This window comes from Equus asinus, chromosome 12, assembly GCF_041296235.1.
Source record: "Equus asinus isolate D_3611 breed Donkey chromosome 12, EquAss-T2T_v2, whole genome shotgun sequence".
NCBI classification, from domain to species: domain Eukaryota; kingdom Metazoa; phylum Chordata; class Mammalia; order Perissodactyla; family Equidae; genus Equus; species Equus asinus.
In genome coordinates, this window is record NC_091801.1 from 30095938 (window position 1) to 30121315 (window position 25378).

Below are 25378 nucleotides of genomic sequence, written 5' to 3' on the forward strand. Positions count from 1 at the left end.
ATGGTAAAATTGCTAGCTGCCTTGCATAGGAATAACAGAGTGTCATTATTTGTGTTGGTATTTTAATGGTACCATAGGTTAGAGTTTACTGAGACAGTGATGAAATAGACATTACCTTTCCTGTTCAAGATCCTTTCCCAAGATATTGCTTTCCCCCTCTTTCAGGGCCCGGAAACAAATAATAGTTTTTTTCCCTGTAATTTAACTAAAATTCATTGAGTGATTGCTCTTCAGTGGACATTATTATAGGCCTTTGGGAATACAAATGTGAGTAACATCGTGCCCTCTGTCAATAAGAAGTTAAGAATTTGGTGGTGGAGTTTTATATATAATTAACACAGTATGATTAGCATAGGGACTCTTGCATGGAGAAGAAGACTTTGGGTTTCAGGGCAGTGATAATTTCTTGAAGCTGAAACTTTGAAAAGGGTATGACCAAGAATGAGGCCAGAGGTGTAGGTAGGTGGTTGAGATGAGACAAGAAATTCCTTATATATCAAGCTTGGATTTGATTTTATCTCCTAGGCAATGGTTAGCCATTGAAAGATTATAAGCAGTGGTGTAAAAATCATCAAACTTTGCTTTTCAAAAATCATTTTGGCAGTAATGTGGAGGATGGATTAGACTAGGGAGGGACTGGGGGCTGGGGGTGGGAAGACAAGTAGGAAAGGTGCTGTCAGACCCAGAAGAGAGATTGTGAGGTTTTGAAGTAAGACAGTGGTGGGAGTAAGTAAGAGAGGGTGAAGTCAAGGATTAGAATTAGGGTGAGAGCAGGTAGGCAACTGGAGGACCGAGGTATCCTGGGAAGCTTAGATATTTGTGAGGTATGCTGTGGGATCATCTAGTCATTGGAAAGTCATGAGTTGGAACTTTAGAAGGGGTTGGGGTGGAAATACAGTATGAGGAAGCAGCTACGTAGAGTTGCCGCTTAATAAATGGATGTGGATAGACTCTCCTGGAAGAGAGTTTAGAGGAGAGAAGAGGGCCAGTAATTAAGCCAGAAGAATAAAGAGGCACTAACAAACAATACGAGGAGCAGCAGAAACAGGAGGAGAAAAGAGCGTATGTCTTAAATAACGTTTTGTAGTGAGCTTCCTCTACATTATCTTATTTAATTCTCAAAATTTCCCTGTGAAGTGGGAATGTCCCCAATCAATGGAGAGCAAGCAGGATTAGAAGGCATGATGGATGGTCTCTGGGATGGCTGCTGTCAACACCCTGCTTCCTGGAAGCTGATGCTGCTCTGCACAGGGAGGGCAGAGTCTGATTATCCTCTCTTGAATCTGGGCTTGTCTCTGGGACTCGATTCCTAGAATGTGGTGGAGGTGATGTCAGGAGGCTCCTGAGACTAGGTTATAAGAGCCCATGCAGCATCTGTCTGATTCTCCAAGAATGCTTATTTTGGGGATGCTCCTTCTCAGAATGCTGTGCACACCACATGGAGAAGTCACTTGGAGATCCACACAGGAGTGCTCTAGTGACTGCCCAGCTAGCTCTTAGGTCACAGCCAACATCACAGCCAGTCATGAGCATGAGCTGTTTGGGATCTGAGTTTATGCTTTTCCTTCTGTCTGAGCTGCTTCCTCCATGCAGCGGGGGTGCCAATGCATTACTGCAACCAGATTCACATTCTTATAAAAATTGTGATTATGCACATAGCCTATATGTCACACTCAAATATTTTCCTAAATATCGAGAATAAAAATCATTCCATGGATAGAGGCTAAAAGTGTGAAAAAATGGATTAGAACTTACCTTTCTTCAATTGTGAGTTAGGAAACAAATGAGCCCTTAAGATCCCTATGATATTCCAGGTTGTTTATTAATAGTGTATTAGCTCAGGCTGCCATAACAAAGCACTACTGACTGAGGGGTTGGACAACAGACATTTATTCTCTCACACTTCTGGAGGCCAGAAGCCGAGTTCAGGGTGTCAGCAGGGTGGTTTCCTTCTGAGGGCTGTGAGGGAGAATCTGTTCCTTGCCTCTCGCCTAGCTTTTGGTGGTTTGCTGGCAATCCTTAGTGTCCCTTGGCTTGTAGCTGCATCATCCTGATCTCTGCCTTCATCTTCACATGGTGTTCTCCCTGTGTGTACGTGTCTGTGTCCAAATATTTCCTTTTTATAAGAGACTAGTTATTGGACTAGGGCCCATATTAATGACCTCATCTTAACTAATTATATCTGCAACAACTGCATTTCCAATGAGGTTACATTCTGAAGTTCTGGGAGTCAGGACTTTTCGGGAGACACAATGCAGGCCATAATACATAGCATTTATTAAGTGTGCCTTGTGGAAAGTCTTTCCCTGGGTGTTACACAGCTCTGTCTTCAGTGAGCTGGAATTGGGGAAAAAGAAGAATAGGTTTTGGTAACTGAAAACAATCACAGGTTACTGAGGGAGACAGAATACCAACACAAAATCATAGCAAATCTGGCAAGCATTGTAAGAGAGAAAAGGTCTAAGTGCCCTGGGCAGAGAATGGAGCACTATCCTCTGCCTGGGGAGTCAGGGAGAGACTACAGGAGGAGGAATTTGTCTGGTGAACAGAAGGACATTTGAAAAAGAGGAAATCAGCCATGCAAGAGGCAGAAGCAATGGGACCTATGGGTGTGGAGAGTGGGACGTGCTCTGGAGCCTGGGTTGGGGGAGCACTAACTCTGAAGGGCTGTGGAGCCATGTGTTGGCCAGAGAATGGGGTTTGAATATGAATTTCCGAGAAAGAAAATCTAGTCTTTGTGCACATTTTTTCTTTTATTTTTTATATCATGTTTTAATTTTTTTTGTTAAAAATAACTTCACCTATATATATCTGCATTTATCCTTAAGAAAAACTAGATTCCATTTCACTAGCAGTGTGTGGGGCTGATTTTTACTCCCTCTATTAAGTAGGGAGCTGAGGCTTGAGGAGTAGGCCCCTGGGTGGAGCTGGCTCAGCAGGCGTCAGGGTGGCCCTTCCACTTGACATGTGTTTTGCTGCATCTCACACCCCTTCCTTTTCATATGTCCTCAGGGAATGGAGGCATGAGGTTGCAATCACCATCTGCCACTCACCTTCATTAGCAGCATTAACTACGTTGTTAGGGAGCATGATGTGTACTAGGAATATAGTCTTAGTTTTCAAGGCTACTAAAGAACTTCAAAGCAGAGAATAGGGCATAAGTAAGTTAAAAGGCCACAAAGTTCTCTGTTATTAGCAAGATTCAGCATTGTTCTTGAATAAGCATTCCCCGTGTTGCTGCAAGAATTTGACTAATTTCCAGAGTTCCAAAAATATTAGTTCTGACACTTTTGCCAGTTTTTCATTGCTTTTTTTGGCAAGGGAATTTCAGAGTTTCTTCCTTTACCATTTTTGCTGACATCAATTTTCCCTTTGTTTCTTGTGCCCCTCCACCTTCCATTCAAACTCTGTCCTCTTCAATGACAATCAAATTACTTGACAGACTTCACGCTTATTGTCCCATTTGCTTATCTCCCACACTACCCCCAAGCCTCTACCATCTGGCTCCCATTTCCACTACTCCACTGAAACTTCTCTTCCTAAAGTCACCAATGACCTCCGTGTCCAAAATGCATTTATTTGATTATTTTCTATTTTCTAAACATTCTCAATTTTATGCTTTTGTGCCTCTCTAAATACTCAGACCTTAATACACTGCCTGACACTTAGTAGTCACTCAATAATATGTGTTGAATGAGTGAATGAATGGAATATTTCACTTTCCTTTTTGTCACTTTCACTCTGATGTAGATGCTTTCTCCTTGATCCATTTCTTTCTTGCCTGTGGATGCTTCTCAAGATTCAGTGACAGGCAATCATATTTCTCATCCTACATTCTATTCTTAGGTAATTACACCCATTTGCAAGGCTTCATCTATCCCCTATATGCAAACTGAATACATAAAAACCTAAATCACCATCTTCTCCAACAAACTTGCTTCATCTTATGTTCTCTTCCCTAGTGAATATCACAACTACTCATCAGGTATCTTAGCCAGAAAGCTAGGAGCCACGTTTTGCTCATATCATTCTTCCCACTAATAACGTTTCTACAAAAAACGTTGATAGAAACATTATTAAAGAAATCAATTCTATTGGTTGAGAAGATATATGCATGGATTCGTCATCTACTTCAGTTTGTGAAGCACAGGCTAACTCCCCTGTGGAACTCCAGAAAGATAAAGCAAAGCTTATGAGAAGCATAGTCTGAAATAGCAAGTTCCCACTGGAGCTGACTAGGAGGGAAAAAAGTAAGCCAGGTTCAAATTTCAGGCACCAGCTGACTGAGCACAAAAGTGCCCTGCAGGCTTCAGAATTCGAAATAAATCTATCTAGTAACTTTCTCTAACACATTACATATTAACATTATACCTCTTGAAGCTATGTTTCTCCATCAAATTTTACATTCTATAAAATCTATGTGAGGGTCGACCTGGTGGCACAGTGGTTAAGTTCACATGTTCCACTTTGGAGGCCTGGGGTTTGCCAGTTCAGATTCCTGGTGCAGACCTACACACTGCTTGTCAAGCCATGCTGTGGCAGGTGTCCCACATATAAAGTAGAGGAAGATGGGCATGGATGTTAGCTCAGGGCCAGTTTTCCTCAGCAAAAAAGAGGAGGATTGGTGGCAAATGTTAGCTCAGGGCTAATCTTCCTCAAAAAAGATAAATAAAACTAAAAATAAAAAATATAAACTCTATGTGACTAAATTGTGTTGTTTAAAATAGGGGGAACGGTCATATGTTCTGTCTTCTTGACTGCCAGTTTGTTATAGAAAACATTGATTTTTCAAGGGTACTCCAGCAATTACCTAAGATAAAAGAAAATACAGGTCATTATTTGGACATATTTGTGACTCTAACTCCAAGAATTCTAACATTTTGTACCCAAATGATCAGATAAGATATACTGCTACTCTTTTCTTAAGTTTGTTTCACCTTTAAGGATCTATTTTTTTTAGATTTTAGAAAGTTCTACTCATCTTACCTTGATTGATTTAAAAAGCAACAACAACAAGCATCAGTGGTCTCAATAAATTAATCAACAAAAAATAGGAAAATAGCACACAAAACAAAATGCTAATATCTTCACTGAGATTGAATAAGGTTTTATTAGAAATCCACTTTATTCTGTCTTTACCTTCAAATATCATCCCACTAGAGTCAACAAGTTCTCTTGAATCATCTTCTCCAGTACTAGTTCAATAGATAAAGAAATATAATCCCTATGAAATGATCAAAGATGAGTCTCAAAGACTTTCTTCTCTTTCATGTAAATGACATAGAATGGCAAGTATGAGAATGGACTGATGATAGGAGTTAAAGGGTCAGTTCTAGGTCTGCTTAAATATATTTATATTCTTCCTTGCCTTTCATGTAAGCTTACTTAAGTCATTTACATGAGGAAAGAAAATGAAGCCAAGTCATCATGCTTCCCTCACAATCAAAAAAAGTTCCTGGAATGAAACTTCTATAGACCACGAAATCTAGCTTTTGTCTGGCCACCCAGAATACAACCAGGAAGTTTCTTTTTTTAGAATTTTCCAGAGAGAAACATCCAACAGTTTCCCTCAGTGACTATTAGTTTCCTGAGTCTGCTAAAACAAATTATGACAAATTTAGGGGCTTAAAACAATAGAAATTTATTCTCTCACAATTCTTGAGGCCTGGAGGCTGCAGGGGGAAATCTTTCTTTGCCTCATCCAGCTTCCTTGGTGTTCCGAGGTTATGGCCACAACACTCCAGTCTCTGTCTCTTCTGTGGTGTCATCTCCCTCTGTCTCTCTTTTAGAGAAACTTGTGTTTGGTCTTAGGGTCCCCAAATAATCCATGATAATCTCCCTTCATCTGAAGATTCTTAACTTAATTACATCTGCAAAGTGAAATCACATCCTTCTTGCCATATAATGTAATGTTTGCAGGTTCCAAGGATTTGAACGTGGATATCTTTGGGCGACACCATATTTAGCCTACTAGAGAAACCCGTGAAGTTCTTTGCAGTCAACCCTCATAAATTTGGGGATGGGTTTTAGATAACCTGATTTAGTAGTTGAATGATTCATTTATTTATTTCTTCAAATAATATCTAACCAGTACCAAAGAGATCCATGTCTGTACAGCTGAAGGTGGGTGGATTAAAACACACAAAGGAGACAGAACCAGGGCAACAATGGAGGCAGCAGCTACAATGCTGGCTCCCCAGCCACAGTGGTTGAGTTCAGGCCTCAGGAAAGCTGGTAGTAACAGTGGGGGCCATTCACATTACTCCAGCCTCCCAGCTGCAGGGGTGGCCACAGCCACAGGAATCTGGGCAAAGTGGATACAGGGTCCACGACTTCAGTTCCTTCAGCCATGGCAGGACCCGCGATTCTGGCCCCTCCACTTGTGACAGGAGCACCTTGAACCCAACAACCCAGATGTGGTGGAGGCACCCACCATCCTGATGCTCCCAGTGGTGACACCAGTGACTGTAACCAGCAACACAAGTGGCCATAAGGCACCAGAAACCCCGAAGGCACAAGCAGTGATGAGGAGGGTACTGGTCAAACTTCTGGCAGAAGTGGTGAAGGTAGAAAGTGACAATTTTCAAATATATCCAGAGGCCACTCAGGTAAGAGAAAGGGAAATTTGTGTTGTAGCACCAACCAACTGAAAATCAAGAAATGTCTTTAATTGCCAACCGACTGAATTGTTAAAATCGAGATAAAGAAAGATCTACCTAAATGAGAAATGTGTTCACTACATCAAATGCACCAGCAGAGGAACAACTCAGAAAGCTCCATGAAAAACCATGGTAGCACAATATCATAAAAAGAAAACAACAATTCTCCAGAAATGAAACAAAGTCATGGAAGATTTTGATCTAATTAACAGAGAATTCAAAATAGCTGTCATGAGAAATTCAATAAGCTACAAGAAAACTCAGACAGGGAGTTCAATGAGCTCGGGAGTAAAATTAATAAACAAAAGGAATAATTTACCAAAGACTGAAACTCTAAAAAAGAACTAAGAAATTCAGGAGATGAGGAACTCAATAAATGAAATGAAGAATGCATTAGAAAGCAGTGGAAATAGAGCAGACCATATGGAAGAGAGAATTAATGAGCTCAAGATAGAAATCTAGAAATGATTCAAGGTAGAACATAGAACTCAGATTTTTTAAAAATGAAGAAACTCTATGAGAACTATCTGACCCCATTAGAAAAGGCAACATAAGGATGATGGATATCCCAGAAGAGGAAGAGAGAGAGAGAAGGGAGCAGAGATCTTATTTAAAGAAATAATAGCTGAGTACTTCCGAAACCTGGGAAAGGAACTGGATATACAAGTCCGTGAAACTAATACAATACCTAATTATCTAAATGCAAAAAGAACAGGAATCCAAGACACATTATATTAAAACTTTCAGAAGTCAATGATAAAGAAAGAATTCTAAAGTAAGCCAGGGGAAAAAAGACAGTAACCTACAAAGGAACCCTCCTTAGGCTATCAGCAGATTTCTTAGGAGAAACCCTACAGTCCAGGAGAAAGTGGAATGACATACTCAAAGTATTGAAAGATGAAAAGTGTCAAACAAGAATATTCTACCCAGTGAAGCTATCCTTCAGATATGAAGGAGAAATAAAGGCTGTCCCTTACAGACAAAAGCTGAGGGAGTTCATCACCTCTAGACCTGCCTTACAAAAAGCGTTGAAAGGAGCTCTTATACCTAAAATGAAGAGGCAAAGTATACAAAACTTTGAGTAAGGTGATAGATAGACTGACAGGATCAGAAAATTGCAACCATATATCAGAACAGGTTATTAAACACTTAATTATAGCATAAAAGTTAAAGGGGAAAAAGCTTTAAACTTAACTATAGCTACTTCAATTTGGTAACAAACTCACAAGATAAAAAGGGATAATTTGGGACAGCAAAATTGTAAAAGGGGAAGAAGTAAAGGACAGAACCTGTATAGGCAAATTAAGATAAGATGTTATCAGAATAAAAGGATTATTTTTTCTTGTAAAGATGGGCACCTAGGCTAACAACTGTTGCTAATCTTTTTTTTTCCCAAACCCCACCCCCCATACATAGTTGTATATCTTAGTTGCAGGTCCTTCTAGTTGTGGTATGTGGGACACCGCCTCGACGTGACCTGATGAGCGGTGCCATGTCTGTGCCCAGGATCCAAACCCTGGGCTGCCGCAGCAGAGCGCACAAACTTAACCACCCAGCCACAGAGCCGGCCCCATAAAAGGATTATTTTATCTATGATGCTTTTTATACAAACTTCTTGGTAACCACAAAACAAAAATCTACAGAGGAGACAGAAAATTTAAAAAAAAGGAAACTGAGAAAAAGATCAGAGAAAACCTCCAAACTAAAATGAAAGACAGAAACACAAGAAAAAAGAAACAATGGAGATATAGACACCAGAAAACAAAAGATAAAATAGCTGTACTAAATCCTCATATATCAATAATTATCCTAAATGTAATGGGGTCAACTCACCAATCAAAAGACAAAGAGTGACTGGATGAATTACCAAACAGGATGCAAATATATGCTGCTTCCAGGAGACTCATCTTAGCTCAAACGACAAACATAGGCTCAAAGTGAAGGGCTAGAAGATGACACTCCAAGAAAATGGCAAAGAAAAGAGAGTGAGTGCAACCATACTCATATCAGACAAAATAGACTTCAAGACAAAAAATGGTAACAAGAGACAAAGATGGACATTATATGATGATAAAGAGGACAATCCATCAGGAAGACACATTATTTATTCATATGTATGCACCTAACACAAGAGCACCAAAATATATGAAGCATTTATTAACAGAGCTAAAGGGAGAAATTGACAGCAACACAATAATAGTTAGAGACTTCAACACCTGCTTTATGTCAATGGATAGATTATCCATTCCTTCCTTACACAAGGAAATATTGGGCTTAAATGAAATATTAGAACAAATGGACTTAATAGATATATACAGAACATTCTATCCTAAAGCAGCAGAATACATATACCTCTCAAGTGTACATGGAACATTCTCAAGGATAGACCATTTGTTGGGACACAAAGCAAGTCTCAATAAATTTAAGAAGAATGAAATCACATCTACCATCTTTTTCAACCACAAATGTGTGAAACTAGAAATCAAATACAAGAATAAAGCTAAAAATATCATAAATGTGTGAAGAATAAACAATTTTCTACTGAACAACTATTGGGTCAATGAAGAAAGCAAAAGAGAAATTAAAAAAAAAACCTTAAGACAAATGAAAATGAAAATATTACATGCCAAAATCTATGAGATGTAAGAAAAACAGTGCTACTAAGAGAGAAGTTTATAGCAATGCAGCCTACCTTAAGAAACTAAAAAATCTCAAATAAACACTATAACCTTACACCTAAAGGAGCTGTAAAAAGAAGAACAAAGGAAACCAAAAGTCACTGGAAGGAAGGGATAATAAAAATCAGAATGGAAATGACTAAAAAGATCATAGACAAGATCAATGAAAGCAAGAGCTGGTTCTTTGAAATGATAAGCAAAATTGACAAACATTTAGCTAGACTCTCCAAGAAAAACAGAAGTCTCAAATAAATAAAATCAGAAACAAAAGAGAAGACACCACAGAAATACAAAGGATTATAAGAGACTGCTATGAACAGCTATACATTAAGAAATTGGACAACCTAGAATAAATGGATAAATTCTTAGAATCATACGATCTTCTAAGACTGAATCATGAAGAAACAGAAAATCTGAATAGACCTATCACTAGTAAGGAGATTGAAACAGTCGTCAGAAACCTCCCAAAAAACAAAAGTCAGGACCAGATGGCTTCGCTAGTGAATTCTACCAAACATTCTAAGAAGATTTAATACTTACCATTCTCAAACTCTTTCAAAAAATTGAAGAGGAAGGGACACTTCCTAACTCATTCTACAAGGCCAAAATTACCTGGACAGCAAAACCAGACAAAGACAACAGAAAAAAGGAAAATTACAGGCCAATATATCTAATGAGCATAGATCTAAAAATTCTCAGCAACATATTAGCAAATCAAATGCAGCAATACATTAAAAGGATCATACACCATGATCAAGTGGGATTTATTTCAGGGATGCCAGGATGGTTCAACATCCACAAATCAATCAAAATAATACACTACATTAACAAGATGCAGGATAAAAATCATATAAGCATTTCAATAGATGCAGAAAAAGCATTTGACAAGATTCAACATCCATTTATAGTAAAAACTCTCAATAAAATAGATATAGAAGGAGCACACCTCAACAGCATAAAGGCCATATATGACAAACTCAAAGCTAACATCATACTCAATGTTGAAAAACTGAAAGCAATCCCTCTAAGATCAGGAACAAGATAAGTATGCCCAGAGCAATTAGGAAAGAAAAAAAAGGGCATCCAAATTGAAAAGGAAGAAATAGAATTGCCACTATTTGTGGACAACTTGATCTCATATATAGAAAAGTGTAATGACTCCACCAAAAAATTATTAGAAATTATAAACAAATACAGCAAAGTTGCAGGGTATAGAATCAGTATATAAAAATCTGTTACATTTCTATACACTAACAATGAACTAGTAGAAATAGAAAGTAAGAAAACAATCTTATTTATAATTGCAACAAAAAGAATAAAATACCTAGAAATAAATTTAACCAAGTACATGAAAGACCTATACATTGAAAACTGTAAGACTTGTTGAAAGAAATTGAAGAAGACACAAAGACATGGAAAGATATTTTATGCTCATGGATTGGAAAAATTAATATTGTTAAAATGTCCATACTACCTATAGCAATATACAGATTCAATGTAATCTCTATCAAAATTCTAATGACATTTTCCACATAAATAGAACGGAAAATCCAAAAATTTGTATGAAACCACAAAAAACTCTGAATAGCCAAAGCAATCCTGAGAAAAAAGAACAAAGCTGGAGGAATCACACTCCTTGATTTCAAATTATCCTACAAAGCTATAGTACTCAAAACAACTTGGTATTGGCAAGAAAACAGGCACAGAGATCAATGGAACAGAACTGAGACTGCGGATATAAACCCAGACATATATGGAAAACTAATTTAGGACAGTGGAGCCAAGATCATACAATGGAGAAAGGAAAGTCTGTTCAATAAATGGTGTTGAAAAACTGGACAGTCATATGTAAAAGAACAAAAGTAGACCTCTATCTTACACCATGCACAAAAATTAACTCAAAATGGATTAAAGATTTGAATATAAGGCTTGAAACCATAAAACTCCTAGAAGTAAATGTAGATGGTACACTCTTTCACATGAATCTTAGCAATATCTTTTTGGATATATCTCCTCAGGCAAGGGATACAAAATCAAAACAAACAAACAAATGAGACTACCTCAAACTAAAACGTTTCTGAGCAGCAAAGGAAACCATCAATAAAACAAAAAGACAACCTACCAAATGGGGGAGGATATTTGCAAATCATATATCCAATGAGGGATTAATGTCTAAAATACATAAAGAATTCATACTACTCAACAACAAAAAAACCAAACAACTTGATTAAAGAATGAGTAGAGGATCTGTACAGACATTTTTCCAAAGAAGATATACAGATGACCAACAGGCATATGAAAAGATATTCAATGTTACTAATTATTATGGGAATGCAAATCAAAACCACAATGAGATATCACTGCACAGCCCTTAGAATAGCTATTATCAAAAAAAAAAAAAAAAAAAAAGAAATAACAAGTGGTAAAAGGAGAGGAAGTGGTGAAAACAGAACTCTTGCAGACTGATGGTAGGAATATAAAGGTGCAGCCACCATGGAAAATAGCATGGAGAGTCCTCAAAAAACTAGGAACAGAACTATCACATGATCTAGCTCTTCCACTTCTGGGTGTTATCCAAAGAAAATGAAAACACTAATTTGAAAAGATATCTGCACGCCTATGTTCATTGCAGCATTATTTACACAGTCAAGATATGGAAAGAACCTCAGTGTCCATCTATGGGTGAATGGATAAAGAAGATGTGGCTATACATACACAATGGAATACTACTCAGTCATGAAAAGAGAAAGTCCTGCCATATGCAGCAGTATGAATGGACCTTGACAGTATGATGCTAAGTGAATTGTCAGGCAGAGAAAGAAATATACTGTATGTTTTCACTCATATGTGAAATATTAAAAAACCAAAAAATGAACAAACAAAACAAAACAAAAACATAAACATAGATACAGAGAACAGATTGGTAACCAGAAGAGAAGGGGCTGAAGGGAGGGCAAAATGGGTAAAGAGGGTCAATCATATGAAGACTAGATTCTGGTGGTGAGCATGCTGTAATGTATACAGAAGTTGAATTATAATGCTGTACACATGAAACATATAATGTTATATACTAATGTTAGCTCAATTAAAAAAAGAAAAAGAAACTGTCAACCAAAATTTCTATATTGCTATATAAATGAGAGAAATATAGCTTCTGTATATTGGCTCTATATTGTTTATTCTTCACAGCAGGATGGGACTCATTAGCTCAAAAGCTTGTTGGTGCCAAACTGACGTTTTTCTCATCCAGTTGTTTTAACTGTAGCCCTAAATCAGCAGATTTTTAGCTATTTAGAGCCTGCCTGTTTGCATACCACACAAAACTATACCCAACATCTGATAGCCATACATTAGATAAACCTTGTAGCTTTAAAAGACACCAGGCCACTGCTACATAGGAGCTCTCTGACCCAGAGACTCCCTGCTATGCTGCTGAGCCACGTCACCTAGACGCATAATCCCCTCTCAGATTGCCCTCTCCACCAGGACTCCCCTTGCCCTCCTCCATTCTGTTTGGTGGCCCTTAAGGTGTAGACTCTGGAAGTCTTATGCTGCAAGGCACATCGCCCTGAATGCAAATCTGTCAGTGTCACCCAAATAAAGCTTGATGTGTGCTACTGCTACTTTGTGGTCACATCATTCTCCTTGATCAGCCTGAAATTCTCTTGAACTCAATACATATATCTGACAAAGCTATCCTTTAAAACTGAGGGAGAAATGGGGACATTTTCAAATGAAGAAAAACTGAGACAGCATTATTTTTTTGCCAGCAAACCCACCCTACAACAAGTGCTAAAGATAGTTCTTTAGGTTGAAATGAAAGGACGCTAGAAAGTAACTCAAACCCACATGAAGAAGTAAAGAATACTGGTAAACACAATTACATAGATAAATAAAAAGGACAGCATAAATGTAGTTTTTATTTGTAACTCCATTTTTTTCTATTGTATTTAAAAGACAACTGCATAAAGCAATAATTATAAATCTATGTTGGTGGGCACACAGTGTATAAAGATGTAATTTGTGATTATAAAAGCATAAAATGATGGGTAGAGCTATATAGGAGAATGTTTTTTTGTATAAAATTGAAATTAAGTTGATATTAATCAAACTGGATCGTTATAAATTGAATGTTAATTGGAATCTCCAGGGCTACCATCAAGAAAATAACTCAAAAAGATATAGTAAAAAAAATGACAAAGGAACTAAAACTGTATACCAAAAAATACTTATTTAACACAAAAGCAGGCAGTAATAGAGAAATTGAGGAGCAAAAAAATACATAAAACAGAAAGAATAGTAAAATGGCAGAAGTAAGGTCTTCCTTATCAGTAATTACATTAAATGTATGTAAGACGCACTCTCCAATTAAGAGACAGAGATAGACAGAATGGATAAAGGAAAGAAAAGACATAATCCAATTATATGCTGTCTACAAGAGACTCACTTAAGATTCAAAGACATAAAGAGACCAAAAGTAAAGGGATAGAAAAATATTCTGTGAAAATAGCAACCAACAGATAGCTGGAGTAGCTATAATAACATCAGAAAAAAATAAACATTAAGACAAAAATTGTTACTAGAGGCAAAAAATGACATTATACAATGATAAGAGTCAATGTATTAAGAAATAAAAATTATCTGAATATAACAAAGGAATCCCCAAAAACATGAAGCAAAAACAGAAAAATTTGAGGGAAAATAGACAATGCAACAAGAGTAGTTGGAGACTTGAGTACTGTCATGTTCAATAAAGAATAGAGCAACTAGATAGAAAATTGGCAAGGAAATAAATACTTGAACAACACTACATAAGGAGACAAAACAAACATCTATAGGACATTCCACTCAACAGCAGCAAAATACACCTTCTTCTCAAATGCACATGGAGCTTTCTCCACGAGAGACCATATATAAGGCCATAAAACAAGTTTCAATAAATTCAAAAAGATTAAAATCATACAAAGTATGTTCTCTAGCAACAATGGAAGAAATTAAAAATTAATAACAAGGAAATTTGGAAAATCTGCAGATATGTGGAAATTAAATGATATATTCCTAAAAAATAATTTCAAAGGAAAAATCAAAAGAGAAATTAGAAAATACTTAGAAATGAAGGAAACAAAAACACAACATACCAAAACTTATGAGATGCAGTAAAAGCTGTGCTCAGAGGGAGACTTATAGCTGCAAACACCTCACATTAAAAAAGAAGAAATATCTCAAATGACTATCCTAACCTCACACTTTAAGAAATTAGAATGGAAGAACAAACTAAATCCAAAGAAAGCAAAAGAAGGGAAATAAAGATTAGATCAGAAATAAAGAAAATACAGAACAGAAAAATTATAGAGAAAATAGATGAGGCAAAAGTTGGTTATTTTAAAAGATCAATAAAATGGACAAAATTTTATTTACGGTGACCAAGAAAAAAGAGAGAAATCTCAAATAACTAAAATTAGGAATGAAAAGGGGTCATTACTACTGACTTTGCAGGAATACTAAGGATTACAAGGGGATGCTATGAACAATTATATGCCTGCAAATTAGATAATTTAGATAAAATTGATAAGCCCCTAGAGGCAAATAAACTCCCAAAACTGATTCAAGAAGAAATAGAAAATGCAAATAAATCTATAACAAGTAAAGAGATTAAATTAGTAAACACAAAAATTTCAATGCCAGTTAGGTTTCACTGGTGAATTTTACCAAATGTGTATAAAGAAGAATTAATACCAATCCTTTTCAAACTCTTTCAAAAAATGCAAGTGGAGAGAACACTCCCAACCCAACCTATGATGCCAGCATTACCCTCATACCAAAGCCAGAAAAATACCTCACAAGAAAACAAAGCTACAGACCGATAACCCTTACGAACATAGATGTAAAATTCTCCAACAAAATACCAGCAAACTGATTCCATTTGCATATTAAAGTATTATACACCATGAGCATGTGGATTTATTCCAGAAATGCAAAGTTGGTTCAACACATGAAAGAGTTAATATTGTTAAGATAGCAATACTCCTTAAATCGATCTATGATTCAATGCAATCCCTATCGAATTTCCAACTGCTTTTTTTTCTTTTGCAGAAATGGAAAAGTGTCCCAAAATTCATATGGAAATGCGAGAGACCTCAAAGCCAAAACAGTTGCAAAAAGAGTAACTGAGTTGGAGAACTAAGAGTTTCAGATTTCAAAACTTACTGCAAAACTACAGTAATTAAGCCAGTGTGGCACGATATAAAGATAGGCATAGAAATGGAAAAGAATTGAAGGTTCAGAAATTAACCCATACATCTAGGGTCAGTTGATTTTTAATAATGGTGCAAAGACAATTCAAAGGGGGAAAAAGTATCTTTGCAACAAATGGTGCTGGGACAACTGGATATCCATGTGCAGAAGAACAAATTGGATCCCTACTTCATATCACATGCAAAAATTAACACAAAATGGATCAGAGACCTAAATGTAAGAGCTAAAACTGTAAAACTCTTAGAAGGAAACACAGGTTTAAATCTATGTGACTTTGAATTAGGATATGACACCAAAAGCACATGTGACCAAAGGAAGAAAATAGATAAACTTGGGCTTCATCAAAATAAAAAAAAATTTGCGCAGTAAAGCACACTATAAAAAAGTGAAAATTTACCCACAGGGTTAGGAAATATGTTTACAAATCACATATATGATTAAGTGTCTAGTATCCAGAATATATAAAGAACTCCTACAACTCAACAATAAAAAGACAAACAACCCAGTTAAAAAATGAGCAAAGGATTTGAATAGGCATTTCTCCAAAGATTATACATGAATACCCAACATGCACATGAAAAAATGCTCAATGTCATTAGCCATTAGTGAAATGCAAATCAAATCCACAATGAGATCTATTTCTCATCCACTAGAATGGCTAGAATCAAAAGTCACATAATTACAAATGTTGACGAGGATGTAGGGATATTGGAACTTGTATATGTTGCTAAAAGGAATATAAACTGGTGCTATCACTTTGGAAAACAGCTTGGCAGTTCCTCAAATGTTAAGCATACAATTACCATATGATGCAGTAATTCCATTCCTGGGTATATAAAAGAGAATTGAAAATATATTTACAAAAAAACTTGTACATGAATGTTTATAATAGCCTTATTTGTAATAACCCAAATGTGGAAACAACCTAAATGTTAATCAAACTGATGAATGAGAAAATGAATGTGGTATATCCATACAATGGAATATTATCCAGTCATAAAAAAGAATGAAGTACTGATATATGCTATAACATGTATGAACCTTGAAAACATTATGCTAAGTGAAAGCCAGGCACAAAAGGTCACATATTGTATGACTCCATTTATATGAAATGTCCAGAATAGACAAATCCATAGAGATAGAAAGTAGGTTAGTTGTTGCCAGGGCGTTGGAAGAGTGGGGGATTGAGTTTGAATGCTGATAAATACATGGTTTCTGTTTGGTGATGGGAATTCTAGAATATCTGGTGATGTTTGCAAAACATAGTAAATATCCTATAGATTACTAAATCATGTACTTTAAAATGGCGAGTTTTATATTATGCGAATATCTCAGTAAAAGAATAAACAAAGAGAGATTTCTTTTCTTTTTTCTATTTTAACATGGAAAACACTTGAGCATAGTTAAATGCTAATTTGAAAAAGCCAGCAGAACTTGATAGAGCACTTGAAGTTACCATAACTGAAGAGAAAAATAGATAGTGCCGCATGGGAGGGGTGGTATTCAGATCCCAGGTGGAGGCACTTTAACGGAGGAGGGTCACTCCCGATACAATGAGGGGGAGAGGATAGGTCATGTGCAGGCTGCTGGAGCAGAGTAGTGTCAGTTGTTCTATGACTACCATTTTTTCTATTGGGTAAGAGGCATGATCTATACTCATGGTGAATATGAGAGAACTAGAGAATCAGTGCATTTTATAGTCACTACTGAGGTCCTCATGAAGATGGGCACCTGTGAATTTTTGTTAAGTTGTGCAGTAGTGCGATTTCTTTCTTTTCTTTCCTTTTTTTTTCTATAACAAAGCTCAGATGTCTATTGCAGTCGTGGAGAAGGTGTATGCATTCATCCATGGCTGAAGTTTTGCAATGAAAGTGAGAAGAGCTAAGTCAAATGTCAGTTGAATCACTCAGAGCTGCCTGGCAGCAATTTGACTGAGGCCAGGGACTCTCTCAACTTCGTTTGGGGAGGACTTTGCGAATTTCAACTTACTGCAATGTCTTTCAGATGTTATCAGCAATAGCATGCAGTTCCCCAGAGCAACTGAAAGCCAGCAGCAAGATTTGTTGTCAAGGTCACTTTCACAGCCACCAAAACTCCCTGTGTTACTCAATGATCAAGTGGTCTCAAAAGTCCCTATTAAAAGGACAAGCGGCAGTTGGGTGAGAGTGCCTCGCTTGGAGTACAACTCCTGATGTGTGCAGCCATGCCCAAAACAAATGCACTTCTCCAGGTATGAGAGTCCTAGGGTCAGCGTGTACGTACCAGGCCCTCAGGCTACATGTTCTAGCTTATGCTGTGTGACATTTGTGGGGTTTAGCTGAACCCTGAAGGATAAAGAACCAAGGAGATAAAGTATATTGGCAAAAAGTAAGATGAAATGATAGACTATATATGTAAGATGGATAAGGAGAAAAGTGAATACAAGAAGGGAATTTTGATGGGGAGAGGTTAAGGAGTAGAGGATAGGAGGCCTGATGAGAATAAAGAATGAATATAGGGGGATCAGTTAAACAAGGAAGCTATAAAGACAGAGGTTATGGTGAGGAATACCTGAAATATTATTTTGAAGGCAGACAATTTTCACTAAATAATGAACTCAAGAGCGTGACCTTGGCAGTGGATGCCTGGGATAGGAGGAGGGAGACTTTGGAGGTGACAAAGTCAGGCACCAAGGGACCAGCATATGGATGGATCTCTGATGTGAACAAGGAAATACTCAAGAAAGATAGCAGGTATTGGGATGGTGAGGAAGACAACATCTGATGTTAAAATGTAGCCTTCTCATTTGGATTTGAGTTACTGCTTCATAGTGGGTGACATGGAACCATAGAAGTTTCCTAGGACTCTGAAAATCAGGCTGATTTTGATTTTTTATTTCAGGAGCTTTAGCTAAAAAGCAGGACTCCAAGTACTAGCAGCAATTTTATTTTATGTTACATTCATTGCATTTCATTCCCAATCAAAAGGGCATTTTTGCATATTTCCTTTGTGGTCACCATTGTGTCAAGTATTAAGTGGAATACAAAGGAAATATAAAACATAGTCCCTATGATCAAAGTTTAAATTTGAGTTTAAGAAATGTGAGCAACAAACGTGAAACAAAATCCAATATTATAAAGGATCATGCACACTGAATTTTGCGATCCACATTTGAAGAAGGTAGAGATCTACAGGGAATATTAAAGAAAGACGGAGAAATTGTGACAAGCTGAGTTTGGATATATGGGTGTGATTTGGAAAGCAGACAGGGAGAAAAGAGGGTTTTACAGGTGAAACAAGAAATCTGAGAGAAAGCCCAGAAGCGTAAGTGAACATGGTGAGTTTGTGTATAGACAGAATAGAGTTGGGCCAGAAGGAAAGGCATGCATTGAGGAATTTAGGAATTGAAGTGGGCAGCAGTGAAACAGAAAAAGACCTCATGAAACAAACAGTGGTTTAGTATGATGTTAGCTTTCATTTGGGGGAAATACTGTAGTTCTTTAAGGTTATAAAGCAAAAAATTAACTTGGTTAAAGTGATTTTATGAAAGAACAGACTGCTAGTAGCAGGAGGTTGGATTTGAATGGGCATAGCCCAGAGTTAGGAAGATCAACTATTAAACAATCCCGGTGATCTGGAAGTGAGGGTACGAGGGCCTAGAGCAAGGTAGCAGCAGCGGAATGGACGGGAAGGGACACTGGGTGACGTGGGTGGAATGTGGTAACCAATTGCATAGGCCATAGTAGAGTTTCTGGGCCAAAGCGATAAAGTTTGAGTGTTTATGATTGAGGAAGGGTATTATGGAGATGGTCAGAGGGCAACTGGCTTGAGAAAAAGCTAATTTTGGGACATTTATTTTAAGGGGCTAATTCACTGTCCTTGTTTCATGATCTAAGGCATATAGGGAGAAAATTAATTTAGTGCTTTTTACATAAGAAAATTACACTTATTCTGAGTGATAAAATAAGTTAAAATTACTGATGTCTCTTCTTTAAAACCTTACTTGTGGTCTGTGTTACACATATATGTGTACAGAGATCACTACTCAGAAGAAGGAATAATACAGAGGTAAAACACATAAATAAAATTTTACACCAAGTGCAAGTGAAGTTGTCAGTGTTTATGTTGGGAGAGAAAATGAAGAGACAATGACTTTCTCTTTCACTTAGTATTATATATAAATTCTGCCTAATTTTAAGCATATTTTTCTTACTAATAGATAATAAATATTCATTATAGAAATTGTAGAAAATACTCATATATTTATTCAATAAGGAATTATTTACTATACTGTTTGGCAATCCATTTTTCTGCTTGATAAAATAGAATTGATAATTTTTTTTATTCTAAATAAACTTCTCTGGACTTTTTTAATGATTTCATAAGATATTGTTATATCTATGCTAATTTTTGCCAAGTGTTGTATAGTAGGTTTTTGAGCTTATTTGTGGTCTTTTGTTACATAAAATAATACAGAGAACATTCTGACAGCTTAATCTTTGAATATATGCATAAAATTCCCTTAGGACACATTTTTGGAAATGGAATGCTATACAAGTTTTTAAAAATTATATTGCCAAATTTTCTCTTGAGGATAGAAATTACCTTTGCCAATATAATAGGCAAAAAATGTCATTAATGTCTTTGACTTTACTTCAAATTTAAATATACTTTACTTCAAATTTACATATACTTAAGTTTTTTTGAATTATCTGTTCTCATCTTTTGTCCATTTTTCTGTGGGATCTTTTGTCCTTTTTATTGTTTCGTAAAAGTTCCTTAACTATTAAGAATATTAACATTATATATGTTGCAGATATTTTTGTTAATTTGTTATTTACCTTCTAATTTTGTTTAAAATATTTCAGTAACAAATTTATTCACATGTTAATGCAGGAATTAGTGAAGGAATAGAGGGAAGCAAGGAGAGCAGATATGAAACTAAATGAGATTATTCTATGGTTTCCTGGTAAAGAGAAAAGCTTGGTGGGAGAAAAGCTCCACATAAGGTGTGATAGAGAGTCAACATAAGCTGAGACAAAAATTTTATTTTTATTCCATTTACTAGCAAATATTGTTTTATTACACTTTAACAAGAAAATCAAGGCAAACATTCATGTTTATGCATGTTCCTAGTAAATTTTGACCCTTTCTTAGTCTTCCTATAAGTTTTCTTTCTGCATTTTTCTTCAGAAATATTTTGATCTATGTCTGGGCTAGTTTTACTTCATTTGTGTTTCATCTCTGTCTGTTATGTAATTTACCCCATTATAATTCACACAAGATCAGATGAGCTATTTTCAGGTCTATGAAAAGTATAATTTATTCAGCAAAAGACGAGTGAACTCATGAAATAAAATCTGGGAAGTCCAAACCAATAATAACCAATTGATAAGCAATATAAATTTAGTTAGATTTTACTTTTACCATATATCAAAATAATATGAACACAACTGTATTCTTAATCATCAGATATTGAAGCTCATCCTTAATCTTTATCTTTCTTTCCTTCACTTCATTATAATCAGATTAAACAAAATCTTCTTTAAACTTTAATCTTCCCCAATTTAAGCCACTCCTGGTTAAGCAAATGTCACACATTTCTTTTCATTTACAGAATGATTTTCCTGGGCTCTTTATGGTTGCACACTGAAACAGAAGTAGGAATGTTGATTTGGTGCCTGCAGTTCTGTGTGCTGTCTAGTGATCTTCTTTTTCCTACATTTAGTGGATTGTCTTCTTCCTAAACTTCTTTTAAAAGCAGGATGGCCTTATGTACCATAGGCTTTCAGAAACGAGGGTACTTCTAATAACAAAAACAGAGCATGTGGTTTTTGATTCCTTTTAAGAACATGAAATGAATAATCTTTACAAACATTTGGATTAAAGTTACACGTTCAGGATATTCCAACACCTGGCTAAATATGGAATTGTTTTTCTGCACTGGGCTCTAAAATGAGGGAAAATTGACCATTTCCTACATTGCTTAACCTTCTGTTCTACACTTACTAGTCCTTTTCTTGAACAACCTCTAAGCTAAGGTCACAAGAGTATGAGTTTTCGCAAAAGTAGCCTTTAGAACTGGATTGTTTAAGACTTGTATGTATATAGTGTAAGAAAATAGCTTGCCTTAGAGCAATATATTCCCTTTGTTCACTTCGAAAGTCTACCTGCCAAATGAAGAACTGAAGGGAATTGAGCCAGCCCTGATGGCCTAGTGGTTAAAGTTCAGCGCTCACCACTTCAACAGCATGGGTTTGCTTCCTGGTCGCGGAACCATACCACCCGTCTGGCGGTTGTCATGGTGTGTGGCATCAGCTCACTTAGAAGAACTAGAATGACTTACGACTAGGATATACAACCAGGTACTGTGGCTTTGGGGAGGAGAAAAAAAAGAAAAAAAGAGGAAGATTGGCAACAGATGTTAGCTCAGGGTGAATTTTTTCCTGGGAAAAATAAAGAGAATGAACAAATCATATCTAGAGCTTACTATATAAATATTTATTTCTTAATTAGAAAATGCACAATTGAGATAAATCATGTGAATATCTATAGACACATGGATTTTTTTTGCACCAATAATTTTGGTTTAAACCATTCTTCAAATGCATGCTTTCAATAAATGTCACAAAAGGCTGTGGAAATTCCCGGTGCCCACACTGATCGTCAGAATGTTTCTCGGATGGAAAGGCTGCTGTTTTATAGCTATGTACATCAAAAAACAACATTTCCTGCAAAAGTTCAGTATTCTAGTCTGCGTACTGGCCATTGTAATTTGACAAAAGGTTTTAAAATTAGATGTTGAGATCTACTTAAAATGGTTCTCACTGGCGCCTTGCTTTTAATCTTACCTCCATGGATTCTATTCTGTGGTTATACAATGCACCAGTATTATCAAGAACTAGTGTAATAGTGATAAAAGCTTGAAATTAAAATACTGGAATCCAATTCTGTCACTAACATGCTAGGCAACCTTAAGCAAATCCTTATTCTCTCAGAGTCTCATCAATAAAATAAGGATAATTGTGTTTAATTTTTAGAATTGTTAGAAAAATTAAAGGAGATATTATTATGCTTAGGACAGTGTTTGGTACCTAATAGAAATTCGCTTAATGTTCGGTAAAGAAATTGGCTTCATCCCTTCATTCAACAGATACTTATTGCAGGTCTACCTGGGGCTAGTATCTTATCTAATTATTTGGGTTAAGTCAGTAAATAAAATAACTGCTCTGTTGGGGTTTACGTGTGTGTGTGTGTGTGTATGTAGGTGTATATGTTGTTCCACACAATTAGCAAGTAAACAAAGAAATAAGTTATTAGGTACTGGTTTGTGCTATTTAAAAAAAAAATCCTGAAGAAATCTAAGAGGAGTAGAGAGTGACAAAAATAGAGTATACTTTTTTGTGCGTGTGAGGAAGATCGGCCCTGAGCTAACATCTGTCCCAATATTCCTCTATTTTGTATGTGGGAAGCCACCACAGCATGGCTTGATGAGCAGTGTGTAGGTCCATGCCAGGGATCTGAACCTGTGAACCCCAGGACACTGAAGTGGAGCCTGAGAACTTAACCACTATGCAACCAGGCCAGCCCCTTGGATATATTTTTAAAAATACAGTGGAGTCCTCCATGATAAGGAGAGATTTTGATTGAGGACTGAATCAGTGAGCCATACGTATGTCTTGAGCATGCTTGGTTGGGGGAGAGGAAAGGAGGCCAATGGGCCTGGAATAAAAAGAGCAAGGAAGGCACCGGAGGAAATGAGATCCAAGAGGATGTGGGTGGGTGGGGTTGAGACAGATTATAGAAAGTCCCATTGGTTGTTTTAAAGACTTTGGTTTTTATTTGAACAATAATTTTCAGCAGTGCAGTGAGGTGATACGAGTTATATTTTAAAAGGAGCATTCTTGCTGCTACAGAATAGACCATACAGGGCAGGAATTAAAATTCAAGAGGACAGTTAAGAGGTTGTTGTAATGGTGAATGTAAGACTTGATTGTGGCTTGGACCAGAGTGGTAGCAGTGTAGTTGGTAGCTGGCAATCAGATTTGGATATGTTTTCTAAAAAGGAGAAAAGGATGACTCCTATGTTTTTAACTTTGAGTAATTATAAGAATGGAGATTCATATACTGGTATGATAAAAATTTGGGCTGAACAAACTTTGGAGGGAAAATAAAGGGTTTTATTTTATACATATTACATTTGAAATGCCTTAGTTAATTTGGGTAAGAAGAATGTTCAGGACTGAAGATAGTGAACTGGGAGGTGTCAGCACGTAGATAGATTGGACAGACCAGAGAGGATGTCAGGGTCCTGAGGCAGTTTACCTCTCAGAATCTGGAAGATGAGAGGGATTCAGCAAAGGAAGCTGAGATAGGATGGGAACCAAGAAATAGTTGTGTCCTGCGTGCCAGGTGAGGAAACTGTTTCAAGGAGAGAGCGATTAAATGTATTAAACACTACCAATATACCAAGTCAAATAAAGACTGATAATTAATGAATGAATTTGATAACATGGAGATTATCATTTATGTTTCAAGTATACTTTTGCTGGAGTGATGGAGTTGAAATCCTAATTGGAGTAGGTTCAGGGAAGAATATAAGCTTGGAAAAGCTACTTCTGGTTATGTTTGGTGATTTCTCTCTGCAATATCCAAGTATATAACTGGGAAAAATTATTAAAAAAAATTCAGGGCATTAGAAATTTACCAAAAGCAGACACACACACAGACATGCATGCACTGTTTCATATTTACCCATATACTTAGCATTTCCAGTGATAAACTGTGGATTTAAGTTACTCTCTGGTGTCATTTCCTTTCTGCCTAAAAGACTTTACTATTCGTGTTTGGCAAATCTAGCCTTCTTTCACTAAGCACAGTGGTTTCAAGATTCATCAATATCATAGCACATGTCAACAATTCATTAACTTTATGGCCAAATAACATTTCGTTGTATGGACATACCATGATTTGTTTATCCATTTATTTGCTGATGGACATATGGGTTGTTTCCATCTTTTGGCTATTGTGAATAACGCTACTATGAACGTTGGTGTATAAATATCAAGTTCCTGCTTTCGATTCTTTTGGCTACCTATCTACCAGTGGAATTGCTGGGTCATATGGTAATTCTATGTTTAAATTTTTGAAGACATGCCGTGCTGTTTTCTAATATGGCTGCACTATTTTACACCTCCACCAACAATGTATCCAGGGTTTCAATTTCTCCACATCCTCACCCAGCTTTTGTCATGTTCCATTTTTTAAAAAATTATAGCCATCCTAGTAGGTGTGAAGTGGTATCTCATTATGGTTTTGATTTGCATTTCACTAATGACTAATGATGTTAAACATTTTTTTATGAGTTTATTGGTGTATTGTATGTCTTTGCAGAAATATCTTCAAGTCCTTTGACCATTTTTAAACTTGAATTGTTCGTTTATTTTGTTGTTGAGTTGCAGGAGTTTTTAACATATTCTGGACTCTTACCTGATATACGATTTGCAAATATTTTCTCCCATTCTGTAAGTTGCCTTTTTACTTTCCTGATAACGTCCTTCATTGCATGAGAAGTTTTAATTTTGATGAAGTCCCATTTATCTATTTTGTCTTTTTATGCTCATTCTTTTGATGTTATATCTGAGAATCCATTTCCAAATCCAAGGTTGTGGAGATTTACCCTATGTTTTCTTGTAAGATTTTATGATTTTAGCACTTGAATTTAGGTTATTGATTCAATTTGAGTTAATTTTTGTATTTACTGTGAGTTAGGTGTCCAACTTCATTCTTTCATATGTGAATATCCAG